Raw genomic sequence first — 19,387 nt, 5'->3', positions numbered from 1 at the left:
CAAATTCTCGGCCATTTTTAACCATTTTTTCCGGCCCTGAAGCCCTGGCAAGTAAAAATCGATCCATTTATTCCAAAACTGCTGAGAAAGTGACAAATTGAACCGATAATCCCTTCTTAATTGGTCACGATCATGTGGTTGCCCAACAGCACAGTATGGGTCTAAGTATGGAGTCAAAAGTGAGGCAGGGGTGATGACAGTAAAATCCCTAGGGTCGTCACTCAAAGGTACCAAAGGGCGTTCGTTCACGATCCGAACGGCACTGCCTGTGTACGTAAGCAGTTCAATAAAATTGGGCTTACGAATTGAAGAGTCCAAAATGTGAAAAAAGTACTTGGTCATATCGGCCACGAAACCAAATCTACTCAGCCGAAATCTAGCCAAGAGATCTGCCAGAGGGTTTAACAAATCAGGACACGAAAACATTACATCATTAACACAAGTTCCTCGAAATTCAGACTTGCCATCGTAAACAATGTGCTTTTTTAATTGTGACGTCACAAAGTATGGTAAATACCATTCAAATCCCTTTACATTTTCTGCTTCACCAGCACGCTCAATATAGCCATTAGATTTAAGATCCTTCATGGTGTCAGTAAGGAAATCACAAAGTTCAGGTTGTTTTAAAGCTTTCTTCCTTAAAGCAGCAGCTCTATCTGACGCCAACACAAAATTGTTAGGTAGATCAATATCTTCCTTCAACGGAACAGGTATCTCAAATCGACCATCTTTCAACTCAATATTCGGTTCGACAAGTTCTCTAGCTTAAATCCTGCTTATGCGGTAAAGTTTTAACATCGTCAGCCCAAGCTGGGTGAACAACCGAGGATACATCACAAAACAATTCATCCGTCTCTAACGACTGAATGTTGAGTTTGACAAGGTCAGCACAAGTAGCTTTCTGACCAGCCAGGGTATCCATTTTAAACGACGCTTTATCGTACGGTTTAAGACCAAGTTCGCACACCAAATCACTCGAAACAAACGTCAACTGCAAATCAGGATCATGCTGACAATACACCAACTTCGATTTGCCAGTTATTGGATTCAAAACACGAGCAGCAGTAATGCGGTTAAAAGCTGCTTTAACATTTCCAATCTTAACATTATGCACTGGAATTCTGGCACGAGCATCATCTTTACCGACCGAATCCAGAGAATCACGTGACGTCACATAAAAATCATGCAGAAGAAAATAGTGTTTCCTATCATTGTTAGGCCCACACTGACGACAGTTGTTTGCATGATTACAGTCCCTAACCATATGCTGGCGCAAACAATTCAAGCATTTGCCAGCTTTTACAATGACATCTCTCCGATCTTTAGGTGTCAAGCGCAAAAATTCTTTACAATTAGACAAAAAATGATATTCAACTTGACCACGTGACGAACAATAAAAACATGCCGGTATGTCACTACGTCTGGCCACACCACCGCGCGGTGCGCCAACAGCAGTCGAGTACTGCGAACTTCCTGAAATCACATTATCATGGGGTTTTACCGACGTCTGCCTAATCGGACATGAAGGCAATTTTCCTTTGCCAAACTTTTTAAAATGCTGCGACTCACCAGAATCGCCCATTAGCATAATGCTAAAATCAGTCGACTTACGCGTTTCCTCCCGTACTACAAAATCAACCAAACTCTGAAAAGTAGGCTCATCAGTACCACCATACTGATCACCTAAAAAGTCAAGATAACGCTGCTTAGCGTCAAACGGGAATCGCTTAGCCAAATCCAAAACAAAACGTCCTTCCAATTTATCACGCTGACCATAAGCTTGCGCGTAAAGCAGACACTGCGACAATTCATCTTTAAACTCTTTCAAATCACTGGAAGAGATTGAAGTCAATTTGCTACCATAGCGATACTTTCTAATTTCCGGTTTGGCGAAAAGATCTCCACGAACTCCAAAACGTTGGGACAAGCGAGCTAACGACATTTCTATCCTGTCTTCCTCTGACAAGCCAGGAGTGTCGGAAACCAAATTAGCAATCGTTTGCGCAGCTGTTCTAACACAAGCTGCTTGTAACAAAGTCAAACGAGTTCCTTTAAAGGACGAAGCTGCCATTAAGGCCGTAACACGATTTTTAAAGAAGATAAATGGCATATTATTACCATCGTAACCAATCAAGGCCGCCTTATCGAAAAACGTCCTACTATTTTGGTATTCAAAAAAGCAATCCTGCTGTTGAGAACTCGATTTAGCGGGAGAAGACAAGCTATATCCCTTAAGGGGCTGAGTGGGCTCAGTCACATGCACAGCCCGATCACGATCCTCACAAACGTTAAAATCAGGAGACGCGATACGCCTCTCACAACCACCCAACTTACGTGTAGCTGGGCGATCAAAAACTAGCGGCGCAGAAAACTGTGAAGGGGGCAAAACATTACTGCTAATGGCGGCCCCGTGACCTGTACGCTCTGGGGAGGAGTTCTGTTGTAATTCGCAGACCTTGGCTCTACAGCATTCGGAAGACCCTTAGCCGCGGCCCCGAGACCTCCTGAAACAGCTGGAAAACATGTGGATTGTACAGGTCCACTTACGGATTAAACAGGCGTCTGGAAAAGGTTAGGTAAATTAAACTGCGATTGATATTCATTTCTGGAATGGCTAGAAGAGCCCTTCTTAGAACTACGCCGGGAGCCCAACTCCGATCGATATTCAGCTAAAACTACCTCTTTACCTTGTTCAGCCCTCAACTGAGCGTCTTTGAGTGCGAACTCAGCAGCTCTCGCTTCAGCTCTCGCAGCGGCCTCAGCAGCTCTCACTTCGGTCTCAGCTTTCGCGGTGGCCTCAGCAGCTTTTGCTTTGGCCTCAGCAGCTCTCGCGTCGACCTCAGCAGCTCTCGCTTCGGCCTCGGCTTGTATCTGGAGCTCCTCTCGTCTTAGCTGCAGGTTAATTTGTGCCACTATCCGTGATGAACTCCTAGACATCCTAGTACTTATATTTGAGGCGCTATCCTCAGGATGTATGTCAGCATCCAACATATCTGAGAACTCACTTACTTTTTGTTCGAAGTTATTTTTCAACGAGTTAAATTCGGGATCTACCCTATCACGAAGTTCTGCCAAAATTGCAGAGTTGAAAATTTTACTCAAAAGAGCATGGAAATGCTGTAATTCCTCTTCTAAAGTAGACAAGATAGATCGAAAAATTAACAGTTCCTGCTTATCACTCAAAGAACCTAGGGCTACAGAAAGTACCCCAATTTGAGTTAAAATATCCCTTCTAAGATGCCGGGCCTCTCGAACTGACTTAGCCTCATCGTTACTGGGTCCCTCCCCAGAATGGCCTGCCCGACCGCAAAGAACATCATCAGGCTTAAACTCAGTCGAGTCGACGGCGGCCGAGTCCCTGTCGCCACCGAGTGTAGACATATTAAATGTTGGGGCTAAATTTACCAATTAAAAAATTAAGTTACACAAACACACAAAATTATTACAGTAGTTATAAAAAACTTAACTGCAAAGACCGTAAAAATACAAAAAAAAATTTAAATGCACAATACCGTAGTTGTACGGGTATATGAAGACCTAAAGTTCCACAAAACTTGCTTGGATTCGTTCACTCGAATGTTCAAGCACAGATGGATTGTCTTCAATCTTCTTTCTTGCCAATGAATGTCAATGTTGTTTTTTCTTTAATTTTTTGGTTTAAGTTCTTCAGTACCAACTGAGAAAAGTCTTTAATTTTCTTGTGCTTTAATTCTTCTGCACCAACTGAGAAGAAAACGGCTTTAATCTTTTGCTTCTGTATACCAACCAACAACAATCTTCTTTATTATTCTTTGTGCTTCTAGGTGCTTTTTGGCCTACCAACTAACAAGCTACGTCTTTACTCTTTATGTGCTTCCAGCGCTTCCCGGCCCACCAGCCAACAAGTCACGTCTTTTATTCCTTTATGTCTTGCCTGCGCTTCCGTACAAACATTAGCCAGAGAATCGTCTTTTATTTTTTATGTGCTTCTAGTGCTTCTTGGCCTACCAGCTAACAAGTCACGTCTTTATTCTTTATGGTCACAGTGGTAAACCATAATGTCTTCGTGGGAAAATTGTAACATAAGATTCCCGAATCCGTTCGTCTGTATGTAATGACCGAAAGAGAAACACTCTTCTGAAACGTCTATTCAAAATTGTATTTCTGGAAAATTAGCCCGCGGCTATCGAAAATGGGATGCAACACCGTACACCACTAAAACCTGTCACTACAGAACAAACTACTTAGATAAAGACGGAATTTTTGTCCAGCTAGCAAGCACTAAGCAAACAGTTAAATGTGCGACTAACTCTCAAGCAACCATTTCACGAATGACCAGAATAGATATCAATATCTCAAACTCACGTACGCAGTACTGTGACGTAATAGTGAAAGACATTGTCACGCAATTCAAACAGGTGTTCAAAGGTGGTGATGCCATGTTTCATGTTTAAACAGGTTTGACACAAGTCTTACGAACGATGGTACAATTTTGGCTCATTTTTAGGAAAAATTCCATGACGTAATACGCTAAGATTCAGTAGACCTGAACGGTTTTTATATGACGTTTGATTAGGTGAACCATTGTCGGGAACACTTGTACAGCCTACTTGCTTCGATTCGGAAATGCAACGAGTCATTGGGCGCTATTTGCTTGTGTTTGAAGCCCGGTTGCTTGCTTTGTGAAAAAGCTATCAACCTCAACTTTTGCTTGTAAATAGACAGAGATAATATGCTCTTTAAATTGGCGTTTATTAAATGCTGGTATCTTTGAAGGTATTTTTCGTATAAATGATTAAACTCGGTCAAGTTCAACTCTTTACCTAGGAAATATTTTTAACTTTTAGGATCTGGCTTAGCTTTATTTGGGTAGACCAGGGGTGTGCAACCTTTGTTACAGGAGGGCCAGATATAAATAATGGGTGAAACCGCGGGCCGCACGTTTATTTAACATATGATTTCTAGTAGTTGCAGGCACAAAAGAGTAGTTTTTCTTGTTATTCATGTTATTCTTATATTAGGGGTTATCTCCTTCCAGAAGTAATAAGTTAGAACGCATAAATTTCTGAAGAAAACTGCTATTCAAATTTATTGTCACACTGTCTTTAAACGAGCTCAGTGAGAAGTTTGCAGCTGGCTTCTTTTCTTGACGGCTTTTTCCAAATTTACTTTAATGGAAGTGATCGCAATTCGAAGTCCATTTTCCAAGTGTTGGTCTGTCAGAACCGATCAATAGAGAGATTTCATGACGCCCGTTTTAGAAAAAAATGTTCGCACAAATACGTTGAGCCAAAAAGTGCCATTTTTGAAGCCATGGATTTTTGAAATGTGGAAAGTCATCTTAGTTGAAATGTTTTCGGTAAAAATCGCCAATATTCATTTTTAAATACTTTGCTTTCAAATCCTTTTTCTCTTGAAGATCAATCAGTTCAAGTTGGATATCAGCTGGTGCTTTGTCAATGTCCGTGTTGAATGGCGAAGAGAATATATCAAACAAATGTTCATGAGATTTGAAGTCCTTGAAACGAGCCAAAAATTCATACAACAATTTTTCAAATTTAGTTTTCTTCTCCGGATGCATTCCATAGTCTCTCAAAGTTGGAAAGTGGAAAAGATGTCCTGTCTGTTAGTGAGCTTTCCAAAGTCGTACTTTGTTCATAATGCCTTTTATGTGACCATACATTTTTAGAAATAATTGATTAAACTACCATTCAACGTTTTATAGGCAGAGGAAACTTTTTCTCGAACCGTAGAAAATTTCATGATCAGATCACCGCTTCCATGCGTGATGGAAAGCTACAGATAAATCTGCATCTGGCATTACAGAGTGCAAAAAACAGTGTTGCAGAACGCGTTTTCGAATATTAAATTCTCATCAGTGCAACTACGTTTATGAACGCAATAACAACGGTTAACTTTGAACTCAATACAATACATTACAAACATTATAAGGACATATTCTCAGTGTTCAATTGAATATTAATAAATCCAGAGACATCAGAATCGAAAATTAAATACAATGGATTGGCGGTGGCCGGTGGGAGACTTCTAAAATGGTTAACAGAAGGTGCGAAATCTACAATATTCCACTCCACAATAAATTGTTCAAACGTACCAGACTAAACTAAATTACCGTATAAACATGTTTTGCGGCCGCACACAATTCAAAATTGGCACATCTTCGCGGGCCACATAATTTTTCCTCGCGGGCCACATTTGACCCGCGGGCCGCACGTTGCACACCCCTGGGATAGACGATAGCTTGTGCTTTCCAGCAATGGTTCAATTGTAAAAATCGAAGCAGAAACGACAGAGATATGTTCTTGATTAAATGCTGGTATCTTTAGAAGTATTCTTCGGATAAATAGTTAAACTTGGTCAAGTTTAACTTTTTTCTAAGGAAATATGTGGTGTTTTTCGGGTCTGTGTTACATTGCTTTGCATAGGTGAGGTCTTCTGCTTTGCAGGGCTGGTTCAATTGTAAAAATTGAAGCAGAAACAAGCAAATCACAACTAATTTACTAAAGGCGGAAACTTGCATTCTTTTTATCGTCATGATTGACTGATTTCACCCCACTTTTCTACTATTTTTTTTGGTGGATACCTCCTTCGTGACGTCATCGCCTTTTTAACCAAAGAGGGAGCTTGTAAACCAGCTCCGTTTTGGCATAATTACCAGTTACCAAGATTAGACCCTGTCTTAATTTGTCAAATTTGATCTGCTTATACCATTCTTTAATTGAAACTTGAAAGTAACCTGAGGTAGGCAATAGACCTTTTGCACATTCAAAATCACCAGAGCATGACGTTTGAGTTACGCGGAGTCTGAGGGTTGAGAATCGCTTGTTTACTACGGTTTATGAAGGCGTTTCTTGTTATTGCAAGCAAGTGTGAGGTCGGTGGCAGGTGAAAGTAAATTTTTTGTGTTTATGAATTGTTGTAGATTATCGGCACACTTCAATTCTTGTTCGTTTTAATCATAGTGTTGGCTAACAGACTAGGAAAGGCAATTTAGGACGCCATTGTGAAGCGTGTGCATTTTGACCGGGAATTATGGACCACGATAGTGGCACCTTGTCTTGCAACATTTTATTTTCATTCTGCATAACATAATATGCAACGAACCAACCACATTTTATTGATGATACCAAGCATAGTCACTGGTATTTTCCTGTCGAAGATGTGAAATTGACAAATTTTTTTATGGTCCTCTCTACATGAATGCGATGGCGTGCAATACTTCGTTTATTCAACACTTTGTCCTCACTCATTTGAGGCCTTCTGCCTAGGAACGGTGAGATATTCAAATGTAGACCAATACCATGTAGGCTAAGTCTTTTTCTATAATAAACCCTTTATCGGCCATAACAGCATCATGACGTGCAGTTCATTAGCAGCTATTTTCTGCTTCAAAAGGTGAAAAAATCCACTGCTCTGATATATTTCTTTGTCACTCACATTACCAGTGTACAACTGAAATACAAACATATTACCCCCATTTGGATCAACTCCCACTAATGCCTTTGCAGGGTTCGTACTTTTATAGTTCGAGTACGTTTCCGACTGACGGTGAAGTGAGGACAGTGTTTCGAGACGTAGGCCTACTTCAGTGCAGTCGATGATGATCATGGTGCTTGGGTAGTCCTTTTAGAAGTCTGGCTTCATGGTTGCTATGATAACGTCACGATGAGGGAATATGTTCAAACCAATCAACCTTAAATACATGAGGTGCATTCATGAATGAAAAATACGATGTACAGTACCTACAGTACGAATGCAGAACTAATATCAAACTTTGTGCTTTAAGTCTGTATAAAACAAACTCAGGCGAAGCTTCAACACCAGGGATATCTAAAGAAGGGGATACGAAGGCTTTTATTACGTCTGACAATAGAAGGGCTTTTGTTTATCGTAAATAATCTGTGTTTATAGTAAAATGACAATTGGCACCGATAGTAGTTTAATAAATCTTGTTATGATAACTTGCATTGCGCTATTAGCATCAGGCCTGGATAATCACAGCATGCTCATGGTTGCTTGTTAATTCAACTACCCATATACTTGCTTTACATTTAGCCTACCGCAAAGGCTTTGTTAAAAAAAACAGCTTACTGGTAACTTTTCAACTGTCTTTCCAAACAAGTATTCTTTAAATATGCTTTATGTAACATTTGCTAACTGTCTTCTGTAGCTCATTGTACCAGCTGCACTACAAAACTTTCTATGATTTTAAAAAGAAACACATGTTTAAAGCACTACAAACTACCGCCCTGGTAGTGTCATGAGAATAAGGCAATCGCTTCGAGCCTTCATATCCCCTTCTCTAGATATCCCTGTTCAACACCAGCAAAAATTCAATCTTCCACCGCTAATTTATGTAGATGCAGTGCTCCTGTAGCATTTTGAGGTATTTCGAAAGTAGCCTCGTCATTAAGTTCTGCATCAATATTTTGATTTGCATGCTTAGCTTTTGAAGCTGTATAATACAGGAAATTCTTCCTATCTTTGCCTGGCAAGATCGCTTCCAATACAGCAAAGAACTGGTCGAAGGTTTACACTTCTGTAGCCTAAGTTTACAACTTAAAAGAGTTTTATTTTCTGGCAAATTATACTGAAACACTGATACACGCCTGTAAAGACCACAAAACAACAGCTAAAGCAAACGTTAAACAATTTATTCGCCTGCAAACTACGCCACTAACCCTATCGCACAGCATTGCAAACAGCGGCTAGTCGTTCACGACTCCAACGTCACGCTCTGTTGGTTTGTTATGCAAAAGGTCTATTGCATTACGACTTGGAAATATGGCAACGAAGGACTTAGACAAAAACTTCAAAAAATCTGTTACAAATTTCATCGTATTTTCCGTTCCAACAGTGATAGTTGTAGCAAGATCCTGATATCAATTGAGCAATTGTTCAAACTGGAAATTGGTGGATGGATGGTCATTTTATTTTTGTTTGGATGCGAAACGCCGAAACACACATAAAACAAAAACTGACAGTGTGCATCCAATGAGAGAGTGCGAAAGACCGTAGCCCTGAAGGCGTAGGAGGTCGTCGAGTCTGCACTCTCTCATTCAAATAGTTACACAAAAGAAAGTATTGCGTTGATAATATTGTTGCAAATTGACACAAAAAAGAAGAAGGAAGGAAGAACAGAAAAAACAAAACAAATACAGATACTTCAAACAATAATAACAATTAACATAGTCAGGTAGTGGATGTCGTTTTTATAGCTCTTGATTATTGAAGAAGTGTTTTTTGCACATTTTACTGAAATATTTGAAGCCTTTGTTCATGTTTTTTTTCATATTTTGAGGTAAATTGTCCCATACCTTGATTCCCATGCATTTTAAACTTTTTTGAAATAATTGGATATTTGCCAGTTTAGTATAAAGTGAATTGGTGTTTTCGTGTTTAAATTTCACAACAATTTACTACCAGATTCAGGGGCGCCGGAACGATTTTTGACTGGGGGGGCAAGATTACGAAAAAAGGGCACTTTTGTTTACTAAAAGGCCAATTTTTTTTCAAGTTTTAAGATAAAATATAGCGATAATGATAATCCGGTATACAAAGAAGGGCGCCATGCTATGTTATAATGATGTAACCTACTGTCAAGCCTTAAAGCAGCCTGCGGCCATGGCCGCTAAGTAGTGCTTGAATAAACCGCCGGTGCTACCTCCTCAATCGGCCAAGCTTGGCCGCCGGTCTCTTTTAGCCAATTATTTAATTTCGCAATAGAATGATCGTGGATTAACTGATGAAGAGTGATGCAAAATTAGGTCAGCGCGACATAATCGCCACTGTTGCATTGTGCGGGGAATAGCCTACTTGTTATTGATGGAATATATCCAGCTGCGATCGCCAGCGCTGTAAGTCTTGTTTGTAATTCCCGACGTTTATTTTAACAAAGTCTTAATCCGAAGTGCTAATTTACATCGGCTGGCAATAGTGTCGTTTTTATGTCGATTCGATGTTGTCGGACATTGAACCGTTGTTAAAAAGGAGAACTAAGTTAGTTGACATCAATGGGAAAAACATTTTTTGATCATATTTTGCAAAAATTATGCTTTTTTTAGTAGGCCTAATGTCTTTTAGTAATGTACATCATTGAAATAGCTAAAACCTCAATTGCTAAGGCAACAGGGATCAGATGTCAGTAGATGTAACATAAAAAATATTTCGCACTTGCTAGTGCATCGTCAGTTCTGATAAAGGGCAGTTTAAGCACAGTTTAAGCCTACAAGTAGGCTAATGTTTTAATCATTGAAATACTTATTTTATTACCTTGCAGTCATCGTCAACACAATCATGTCGAAGTACGGTACGTTGTTTTTCGTTTCTAAAAAAAATTCTAGGGGAGTGGCGAACTTCTATAAAATCAGCCACATTGGAGACACTCGTGCGAGTGTCGTTTGAATAGTACTGGATTACAATCCCGATAAAGCAGTTATTGCGTGGTGCAACGATTCTATTGTAGGACGTCGCCCAGGCCCAGACTTCAACAACGCTAAGTGAGCATTTTAGCATTGTTTCAAGTTTAATTCTATTTACTTATGCTATCGTTATTTTTATTTTGTATTTTGGCCTCCAAGCACGCAGATTTGGCCGCCGAGAAAGAGCTCCCGGTAGGCCACGATGGCTGCCGAAAAAAAACGAGTTTTAAGGCCTGTAAGCTACTGTGTTGCAAAATTTTGTGCCGTAAATATTATTTTGAGGCAAAAATGAAAGATTTTAATTAAGCTAAAAGCGAATAACAGAAATTGTTATATTGCAAAATGTGCAGTAGCTTACATAACTTTAAAAGGGCACCATTGCCCCCCTGCCCCTCCATCTGCAGAAAAATTGAGGGCAGGGGGGGCATTCGCCCCCCCTGCCCCCCCGCTTCCGGCGCCCCTGACCAGATTGCTTCACCAACCTTTTTAAATATGTCAAAGAGGTTCACAGCCTGTCTACAAGAAACCATGATAATTATTCTCTAAACATTCCATACTTCTCAAAAACGCTTACTCAACATTCAATAGAATTCACAGGTGCGAAAACATGGAACGAATTTCCTTCAATTAGAAAGACTGATAGGCCTACAAAGTCACTTTTTATTCACAAACTAAAACAACATTTAAGCAAAACGGACACGCAATAGAAATACAACGTAGAAAGGCTTTCTTGCATTCTTGTGAAGATTTTAGTGGAAATCCGAAATTATTTACAAAAGATTAGGCTTACTTAACAATAATATCGATTGCTTGTGCTGTACTTTTATGTTTGTAGATATTAACAGCAAACGCAACACTCCATAATCAACACGACACGTCGCAAAAAGGGATGAGAGCTTCATCGACACCATCAGGACATCATCATCTACCAGCTCATCCATTCCATCACCCACCAGGACAAGAAACAATAACTTAAACTGGATATCAGACCTCAATCGTCTTAGGCTACTGTGTGATGTGCAGTCTAACCATAGACACCTTAAATAGGTATTAAGATGGTATTAAGATGGTGTTCCCGACAATTTTCACCAAATCAAACGTCATATAAAAACCGTTCAAGTCTACTGAATATTACGTCATGGAAATTCCTAAAGCATGTGCCAAAATTGCACCATCGTTCATAAGACCTGTTTGGACCTGTTTGGGCCTGTTTAAACAGGAAATATTACATCAGCTTAAACACCTGTTGGAATGACTTCATAATTGTCTTTCATTTATTGCGTCACAGTTACTTTCTACGTGAATTTGAGATATTGATATCTATTCTGGTCATTCGTAAAATGATTGTTTGAAAGTTGGCCGCACATTTAACTGTTGGCTTAGTGCTTGCTAGCTGGACAAAAGTTCCGTCTTTTATCCAAGTAATTTGTATTGTAGTGACAGTTTTTAGGTGTACGGCGTTGCACCAGTCATTTCGATAGCCTCGGGCTAATTTTACTGGAATACACTTTTGAATAGACGTTTCGAAAGTGTGTTTATTTTTGGGTCATTGCATGCAGACGAACGGATTTGGGAATCTTACGTTACAATTTTCCCAAGAAGAGATTATGGTTTACCGCTGTGACCATAAAAAATAAAAGACGATTCTCTGTCTAGTGTTTGGCGCAGAAGCACTTAGAAGCAAAAAATAAAAGACGAGTTCTTGTTAGCTGGTGGGCCAAGAAATTAAAGCATAAAAAAATAAAAGACGAAGTTGTTGGTTGGTAGGCTACAAAAGCAAAGAAATAATAAAAGAAGATCTTGTTGGTTGGTAGTCTAAAGAAGCAAAGAAAATTAAAGACATTTCTTCTCGGTAGGCAACTGAAGAACTTTAAGCTAAAAAGTAAAGACATTTCTTCTCAGTTTGGTACAGAAGAAAAAATAACTTTGACATTCATTGGCAAGAAAGAAGATTAAAGGCAATCCATCTGTGCTTGAAGATTCAAGTGGAAGAATCCAAGCAAGTTTTGTGGACGTTTGGACTTCACATACTCGTACAGCTACGGTATCGTGCATTTAAATTCTTTTTTGTATTTTTTACGGTCTTTGCAGTTAAGTTTTTTATAACTACTGTAATTTGTGTGTTTGTGTAACTTAATTTTTTAATTGTTAAATTTAGCCCCAACATTTAATATGTCTACACTCGGTGGCGACAGGGACTCGACCGCCGTCGACTCGACTGAGTTTAAGCCTGATGATGTTCTTTGCGGTCGGGCAGGCCATTCTGGGGAGGGACCCATTAACGATGAGGCTAAGTCAGTTCGAGAGGCCCGGCATCTTAGACGGGATATTTTGACTCAAATTGGGAAACTTTCTGTGGCCCTAGGTTCTTTGAGTGATAAGCAGGAACTGTTAATTTTTCGATCTAACTTATCTACTTTAGAAGAGGAATTACGGCATTTCCATGCTCTCTTGAGTAAAATTTTTAACTCTGCAATCTTAGCAGAACTTCGTGATAGGGTAGATCCCGAATTTAACTCGTTAAAAAATAACTTTGAACAAAAAGAAAGTGAGTTCTCAGATATGTTGGATGCTGACATACATCCTGAAGATAGCGCCTCAAATGTAAGCACTAGGATGTCTGAGAGCTCGTCACGGATAGTGGCACAAATTAACTTACAGCTAAGACGAGAGGAGCTCCAGATACAAGCCGAAGCCGAAGCGAGAGCTGCTGAGGCTGCCATGAGAGCTGAGGCCATACGAACTGAAGCTGCCATGAGAGCTGAGGCCATACGAGCTGAGGCTGCCGCGAGAGCTGAGGCCGAAGCGAGAGCTGCTGAGGCCGCCGCGAGAGCTGAGGCCGTACGAACTGAGGCTGCCGCGAAAGCCGAAGCGAGAGCTGCTGAGTTCGCACTCAAAGACGCTCAGTTGAGGGCTGAACAACGTAAGGAAGTGGCATTAGCTGAATATCGATCAGAGGTGGGCTCCCGGCGTAGCTCTAAGAAGGGATCTTCTAGGCATTCCAGAAGCGAACATCAATCACAGTTTAATTTACATAACCTTTTCCAGACGCCTGTTCAATCTGTAAGTGGACCAGTACAATCCACATCTTTTCAAGCTGTTTCAGGAGGTCTCAGGGCCGCGGCTAAGGGTCTTCCGAAGGCTGTAGAGCCAAGGTCTGCAAATTACAACCGAACTCCTCCCCCAGAGCGTACAGGTCACGGGGCCGCCATTAGCAGTAATGCTTTGCCCCCTTCACAGTTTTCAGCGCCGCTAGTTTTTGATCGCCCAGCTACACGTAATTTGGGTGGTTGTGAGAGGCGTATCGTGTCTCCTGATTTTAACGTATGTGAGGATCGTGATCGGGCTGTGCATGTGACTGAGCCCACTCAGCCCATTAAGGGATATAGCTTGTCTTCTCCCGCTAAATCGAGTTCTCAACAGCAGGATTGCTTTTTTGAATACCAAAATAGTAGGACGTTCTTCGATAAGGCGGCCTTGATTGGTTACGATGGTAATAATATGCCATTTGTCTTCTTTAAAAATCGTGTTATGGCCTTGATGGCAGCTTCGCCCTTTAAGGGAACTCGTTTGACTTTGTTGCAAGCAGCTTGTGTTAGAACAGCTGCACAAACGATTGCTAATTTGGTTTCTGACACTCCTGGCTTGTCAGAGGAAGACAGGATAGAAATGTCGTTAGCTCGCTTGTCCCAACGTTTTGGGGTTCGTGGAGGTCTTTTCGCAGAACCAGAAATTAGAAAGTATCGCTATGGTAGCAAATTGACTTCAATCTCTTCCAGTGATTTGAAAGAGTTTAAAGATGAATTGTCGCAGTGTTTGCTTTACGCGAAAGCTTATGGTCAGCGTGATAAATTAGAAGGACGTTTTGTTTTGGATTTGGCTAAGCGACTCCCGTTTGACGCTAAGCAGCGTTATCTTGACTTTTTAGGTGATCAGTATGGTAGCACTGAGGAACCTACCTTTCAGAGTTTGTTTGATTTGGTAGTACGGGAGGAAACGCGCAAGTCGACTGATTTTAGCATTATGCTAATGGGTGATTCTGGTGAGTCGCAGCATTTTAAAAAGTTTGGCAAAGGAAAATTGCCTTCATGTCCGGTTAGGCAGACGTCGGTAAAGCCCCATGATAATGTGATTTCAGGGAGTTCGCAGTACTCGACTGCTGTTGGCGCACCGCGCGGCGGTGTGGCCAGACATAGTGACATACCGGCGTGTTTTTGTTGTTCGTCACGTGGTCAAGTTGAATATCATTTTTTGTCTAATTGTAAAGAATTTTTGCGCTTGACACCTAAAGATCGGAGAGATGTCATTGTGAAAGCTGGCAAATGCTTGAATTGTTTGCGCCAGCATATGGTTAGAGACTGTAATCATGCAAATAACTGTCGTAAGTGTGGACCTACCAACGATAGGAAACACTATTTTCTTCTGCATGATTTTTATGTGACGTCACGTGATTCTCTGGATTCGGTCGGTAAAGATGATGCTGGTGCCAGAGTTCCTGTGCGTAATGTTAAGATTGGAAATGTTAAAGCAGCCTTTAACCGCGTTACTGCTGCTCGTGTTTTGAATCCAATGACTGGCAAATCAAAGTTGGTGTATTGTCAGCATGATCCTGGTTCGCAGTTGACCTTTGTTTCGAGTGACTTGGTGTGCGAACTTGGTCTTAAACCGTATGATAAAGCGTCGTTTAAAATGGATACTCTGGCTGGTCAGAAACCTACTTGTGCTGACCTTGTTAAACTCAACATCCAGTCGTTAGAGACTGATGAACTGTTTTGTGATATAACCTCGGTGGTTAACCCAGCTTGGGCTGACGATGTTAAAACTTTACCTCATAAACAAGATTTAAGTGGTTTCCGTCATTTTCATGACGTGAATATGTTTCATTTGAATGATTGTAGTACTGTAGATGTACTGATTGGCAATGACAACGCTTATTTGATGTGGGCAAAAGAAGAACGTGTTGGTGAAAATCGCAGTGAACCGCATGCTTTACTCACTCCTCTCGGTTGGTTGGCTTGTGGTGGTAAGTCACCCTTAGTTGAAAGCGTTGCTAAAGTGTGCAGAGTGCAGACGTCTTCAGAGTCGGATGTCATCTCTGGCTTTCAGCGTAAAATTGAGTCTCGTGATATGGAAATAGCAGACCTGAATAAAGTCATTCAGGATTTGACTTTGCAAAATGAAACCTGTGAATTGTCTCGCAATGATATTTTGGCTAGAGAACTTGTCGAACCGAATATTGAGTTGAAAGATGGTCGATTTGAGATACCTGTTCCGTTGAAGGAAGATATTGATCTACCTAACAAATTTGTGTTGGCGTCAGATAGAGCTGCTGATTTAAAGAAGAAGGCTTTAAAGCAATCTGAATTTCGAGGAACTTGTGTAAATGATGTAATGTCTTCTTGCCCTGACTTGTCTGACTTGTTAAACCCTCTGGCAGATGTCTTGGCTAGATTTCGGCTTGAAAGATTTGGTTTCATGGCTGATGTGACCAAATACTTTTTTCACATTTTGGACTCTTCAATACGTAAGCCCAGTTTTATTGAACTGCTTACGTACACCAGTAGTGCCGTTCGGATCGTGAACGAACGCCCTTTGGTACCTTTGAGTGACGACCCTAGGGATTTTACTGTCATCACCCCTGCCTCACTTTTGACCCCATACTTAGACCCATACTGTGCTGTTGGGCAACCACATGATCGTGACCAATTAAGAAGGGATTATCGGTTCAATTTGTCACTTTCTCAGCAGTTTTGGAATAAATGGATCGATTTTTACTTGCCAGGTCTTCAGGGCCGGAAAAAATGGCTAAAAATGGCCGAGAATTTGGAGCCTGGTCAACTTGTAGTGGTAGGTTCTCTCCAAGACATTGGTAAACGTGGGAAGTATCAACTTGGGAGGGTGCATGAGGTAGTTCCACAAATTAGGAAAGGGAAGCCTGTGGTTCGTAGAGCCAAAGTTGCCGTCTGCAACTATGATGAGAGTACGGGGAAAGTGAAAGTAGACTACGTGTTGAGGGATATTTCGTGCCTCGCCCCCGTAAAGAACACCTAAGTGTTAGGGTTTGAGCCTGGTTTTGTCTGCGGTGGCCGACCCTTGTCTGAGCCCGGAACAGTCGGTTATTAGCGCAACCATTGTATATAGCGTCATTTAGCGTGTACCTATGGTACCAATTTCATGTATCGTCGTGTTTATTCTTATTGCTGTTCATTCTTTGCATGCCCTTTGTATTTGCGTATTAACTTAAACGTGAGTGATTCAAACAATTTGTGTATCATGTGTTTTTATTCATTGGCTCACAATTGTCGTCATTTCTTTTTAGTTATGCCATGTCAGACTGTCATAACTAGGGGCCGCTATGTTCCCGACAATTTTCACCAAATCAAACGTCATATAAAAACCGTTCAAGTCTACTGAATATTACGTCATGGAAATTCCTAAAGCATGTGCCAAAATTGCACCATCGTTCATAAGACCTGTTTGGACCTGTTTGGGCCTGTTTAAACAGGAAATATTACATCAGCTTAAACACCTGTTGGAATGACTTCATAATTGTCTTTCATTTATTGCGTCACAGTTACTTTCTACGTGAATTTGAGATATTGATATCTATTCTGGTCATTCGTAAAATGATTGTTTGAAAGTTGGCCGCACATTTAACTGTTGGCTTAGTGCTTGCTAGCTGGACAAAAGTTCCGTCTTTTATCCAAGTAATTTGTATTGTAGTGACAGTTTTTAGGTGTACGGCGTTGCACCAGTCATTTCGATAGCCTCGGGCTAATTTTACTGGAATACACTTTTGAATAGACGTTTCGAAAGTGTGTTTATTTTTGGGTCATTGCATGCAGACGAACGGATTTGGGAATCTTACGTTACAATTTTCCCAAGAAGAGATTATGGTTTACCGCTGTGACCAGATGGTAGGCCTACACCTATTTAAGGTGTCTAAGAGTCTAACCATAGAAAGAGCTCAACACCTGCTCTCCTGGGCCACATTGAAACGGCTTTTGCCTGAGGATGGGTTTCCTTTATGTCCGGTTTTCTTTCTCCATCCTATTACTATTATTATGACTGCTCATCCACATCAATATTGGAACTGGCAAATTCAATCCACAACACTTTTCATTAGGCTGTCATTCATTACTAGGCCTACATGTGTGCTTCTCTCTGTTTTTGTTTTATTTTTTGCTATTTGTTTTTTGGGTTTTGTGGCCGTGCTAACTACTGATATATAGCCTACTACATAATAAGGACCGCCCCGGGCGGCACGTCTGAGAGGCGGCACTTTCAGACAGGACGTTTTTTTTTTGTTGATAATGCAAAAGTACTCGAAAAATAAAAGCAAACAGAATGGCAACGTTGTCTTCCAGTGTTATCGCATCATCTACGATGAAAAGAAACGAAAGACAGTGCAATCTTCCTTGAACCAATTCTTCAGGAAGCGTGATGACCCGCAAGAAAACGTCGAATCTGTAGAAAGTCTTCAAGAAAACGTAGAATAACTGCATTCAAACTCAACATCTAATGTGTTTTGAATAAGCTGTCTTTTTGTCAGACGTTCCCCCCCTTCTATTCCAACGTCAATGGACAGCTTAAATCCATAAAACAGTATAGCCTACGTAGGCTACTTTGCACACTAGACTGTATATTTATGTAAATACAATGCAATGATTTGAGACAATGTTTGCTGTGTTTTACTTTATTTCTATGCGTTTAATATTAGAAAGAACTTAGGTGTATGTTGCGTATGTGATGGACGAATGTCTAGTAGACATACGGTAGGCCTAAGCAGTTCTGTTGGCTACACCAAACAACAGTATAGTTTGAACTTACAAACAATTCAAGATCCGAACAGCCGTTCGGAACGCAACTTGTTCGTAAGCTGAGGAGTTACTGTAGTAGGCCTACATCATCTGAAGAAGCCGAGCAGGAGGAGATGCTAACCGACAGCAACTAGAGCAGGGATGGCAAACCTTTTTTAGTGCATGGGTCACAAAAGAGACCTTAATCCTTGAAAAAGCAAGAGTGGGTCGTACATTTAATTACATGTTAATGTGAAACTACATGTTAATGCGAAACTCGCTGCTGCATCTTCTCTGCAAGTCTTATTATCCTTGGATGGTAATCCGTAGTTTTTAGCTTCACACATGCAGCACTCATATCTGAGCTGAGACGATTCCGTGTGCTTGATTGTATAAAATTCATGTGCGAAAATAAAGATTCGCACGAATATGAAGAACCAAACAACGTTAACAGAGCTACCGCAAATCTTTTCATAGTTTCAAACGAATTTGGTAGGGAGTTCCACTCTGTAAGAATTATATTTTCAGCATGGTTTTCAACAACAGGAAAGTCACAACCATCCATATCCGTTTTCATTTCAATTTTTTGTAGGAGACAATTTAAGTCTACAAATTTTTTTTCCAAACTGCGCTTTCTTGAAAGTCTATCATTTCCATTTCCAAGTTGTAAAGACGAAGCCATTCGAAGTTTGATAATTCAAGATTTTCAAATTGAATTGCATGCGGGAAAAGAATGAACTGCCATGTAGTATCTAGCTTTAGGAACTGGGTAAACCTTTCTGACATTACATTTTTGGCCTCTTTCGTCAGTAAAACATACTTGTTGAGTGCAGTTTGCTTATGTTCATAAGTTAACTTGGTGCTGGTAAAGTGCTTCAACAACTGAGGAAAATATTTCAGCTGACCTTGTTCAAGGTCTACAGAAAAAATAGCGAGTTTCTTCTCAAATGCTTTAATGTGCCCAAACATGGATAATACAATATTTCCACAGCCTTGCAATTTAGTATTTAACTTATTGTAATGTATTGTGAAATCAGCGAAAAAATGTAAATCATTTAACCACGTACTTTCGCTTAACTCTGGATATTTTTGATTTTTTTCAGCTAAAAAAAGTTGTACTTCTTCCAACAATTCAACAAATCGCTGTAAAACGTTACCACAACTTAA

The sequence above is a fragment of the Aplidium turbinatum genome, chromosome 11 (genome assembly GCF_918807975.1).
Source record: "Aplidium turbinatum chromosome 11, kaAplTurb1.1, whole genome shotgun sequence".
In the NCBI taxonomy this organism is placed as follows: domain Eukaryota; kingdom Metazoa; phylum Chordata; class Ascidiacea; order Aplousobranchia; family Polyclinidae; genus Aplidium; species Aplidium turbinatum.
This window is presented reverse-complemented; position numbering follows the sequence as displayed.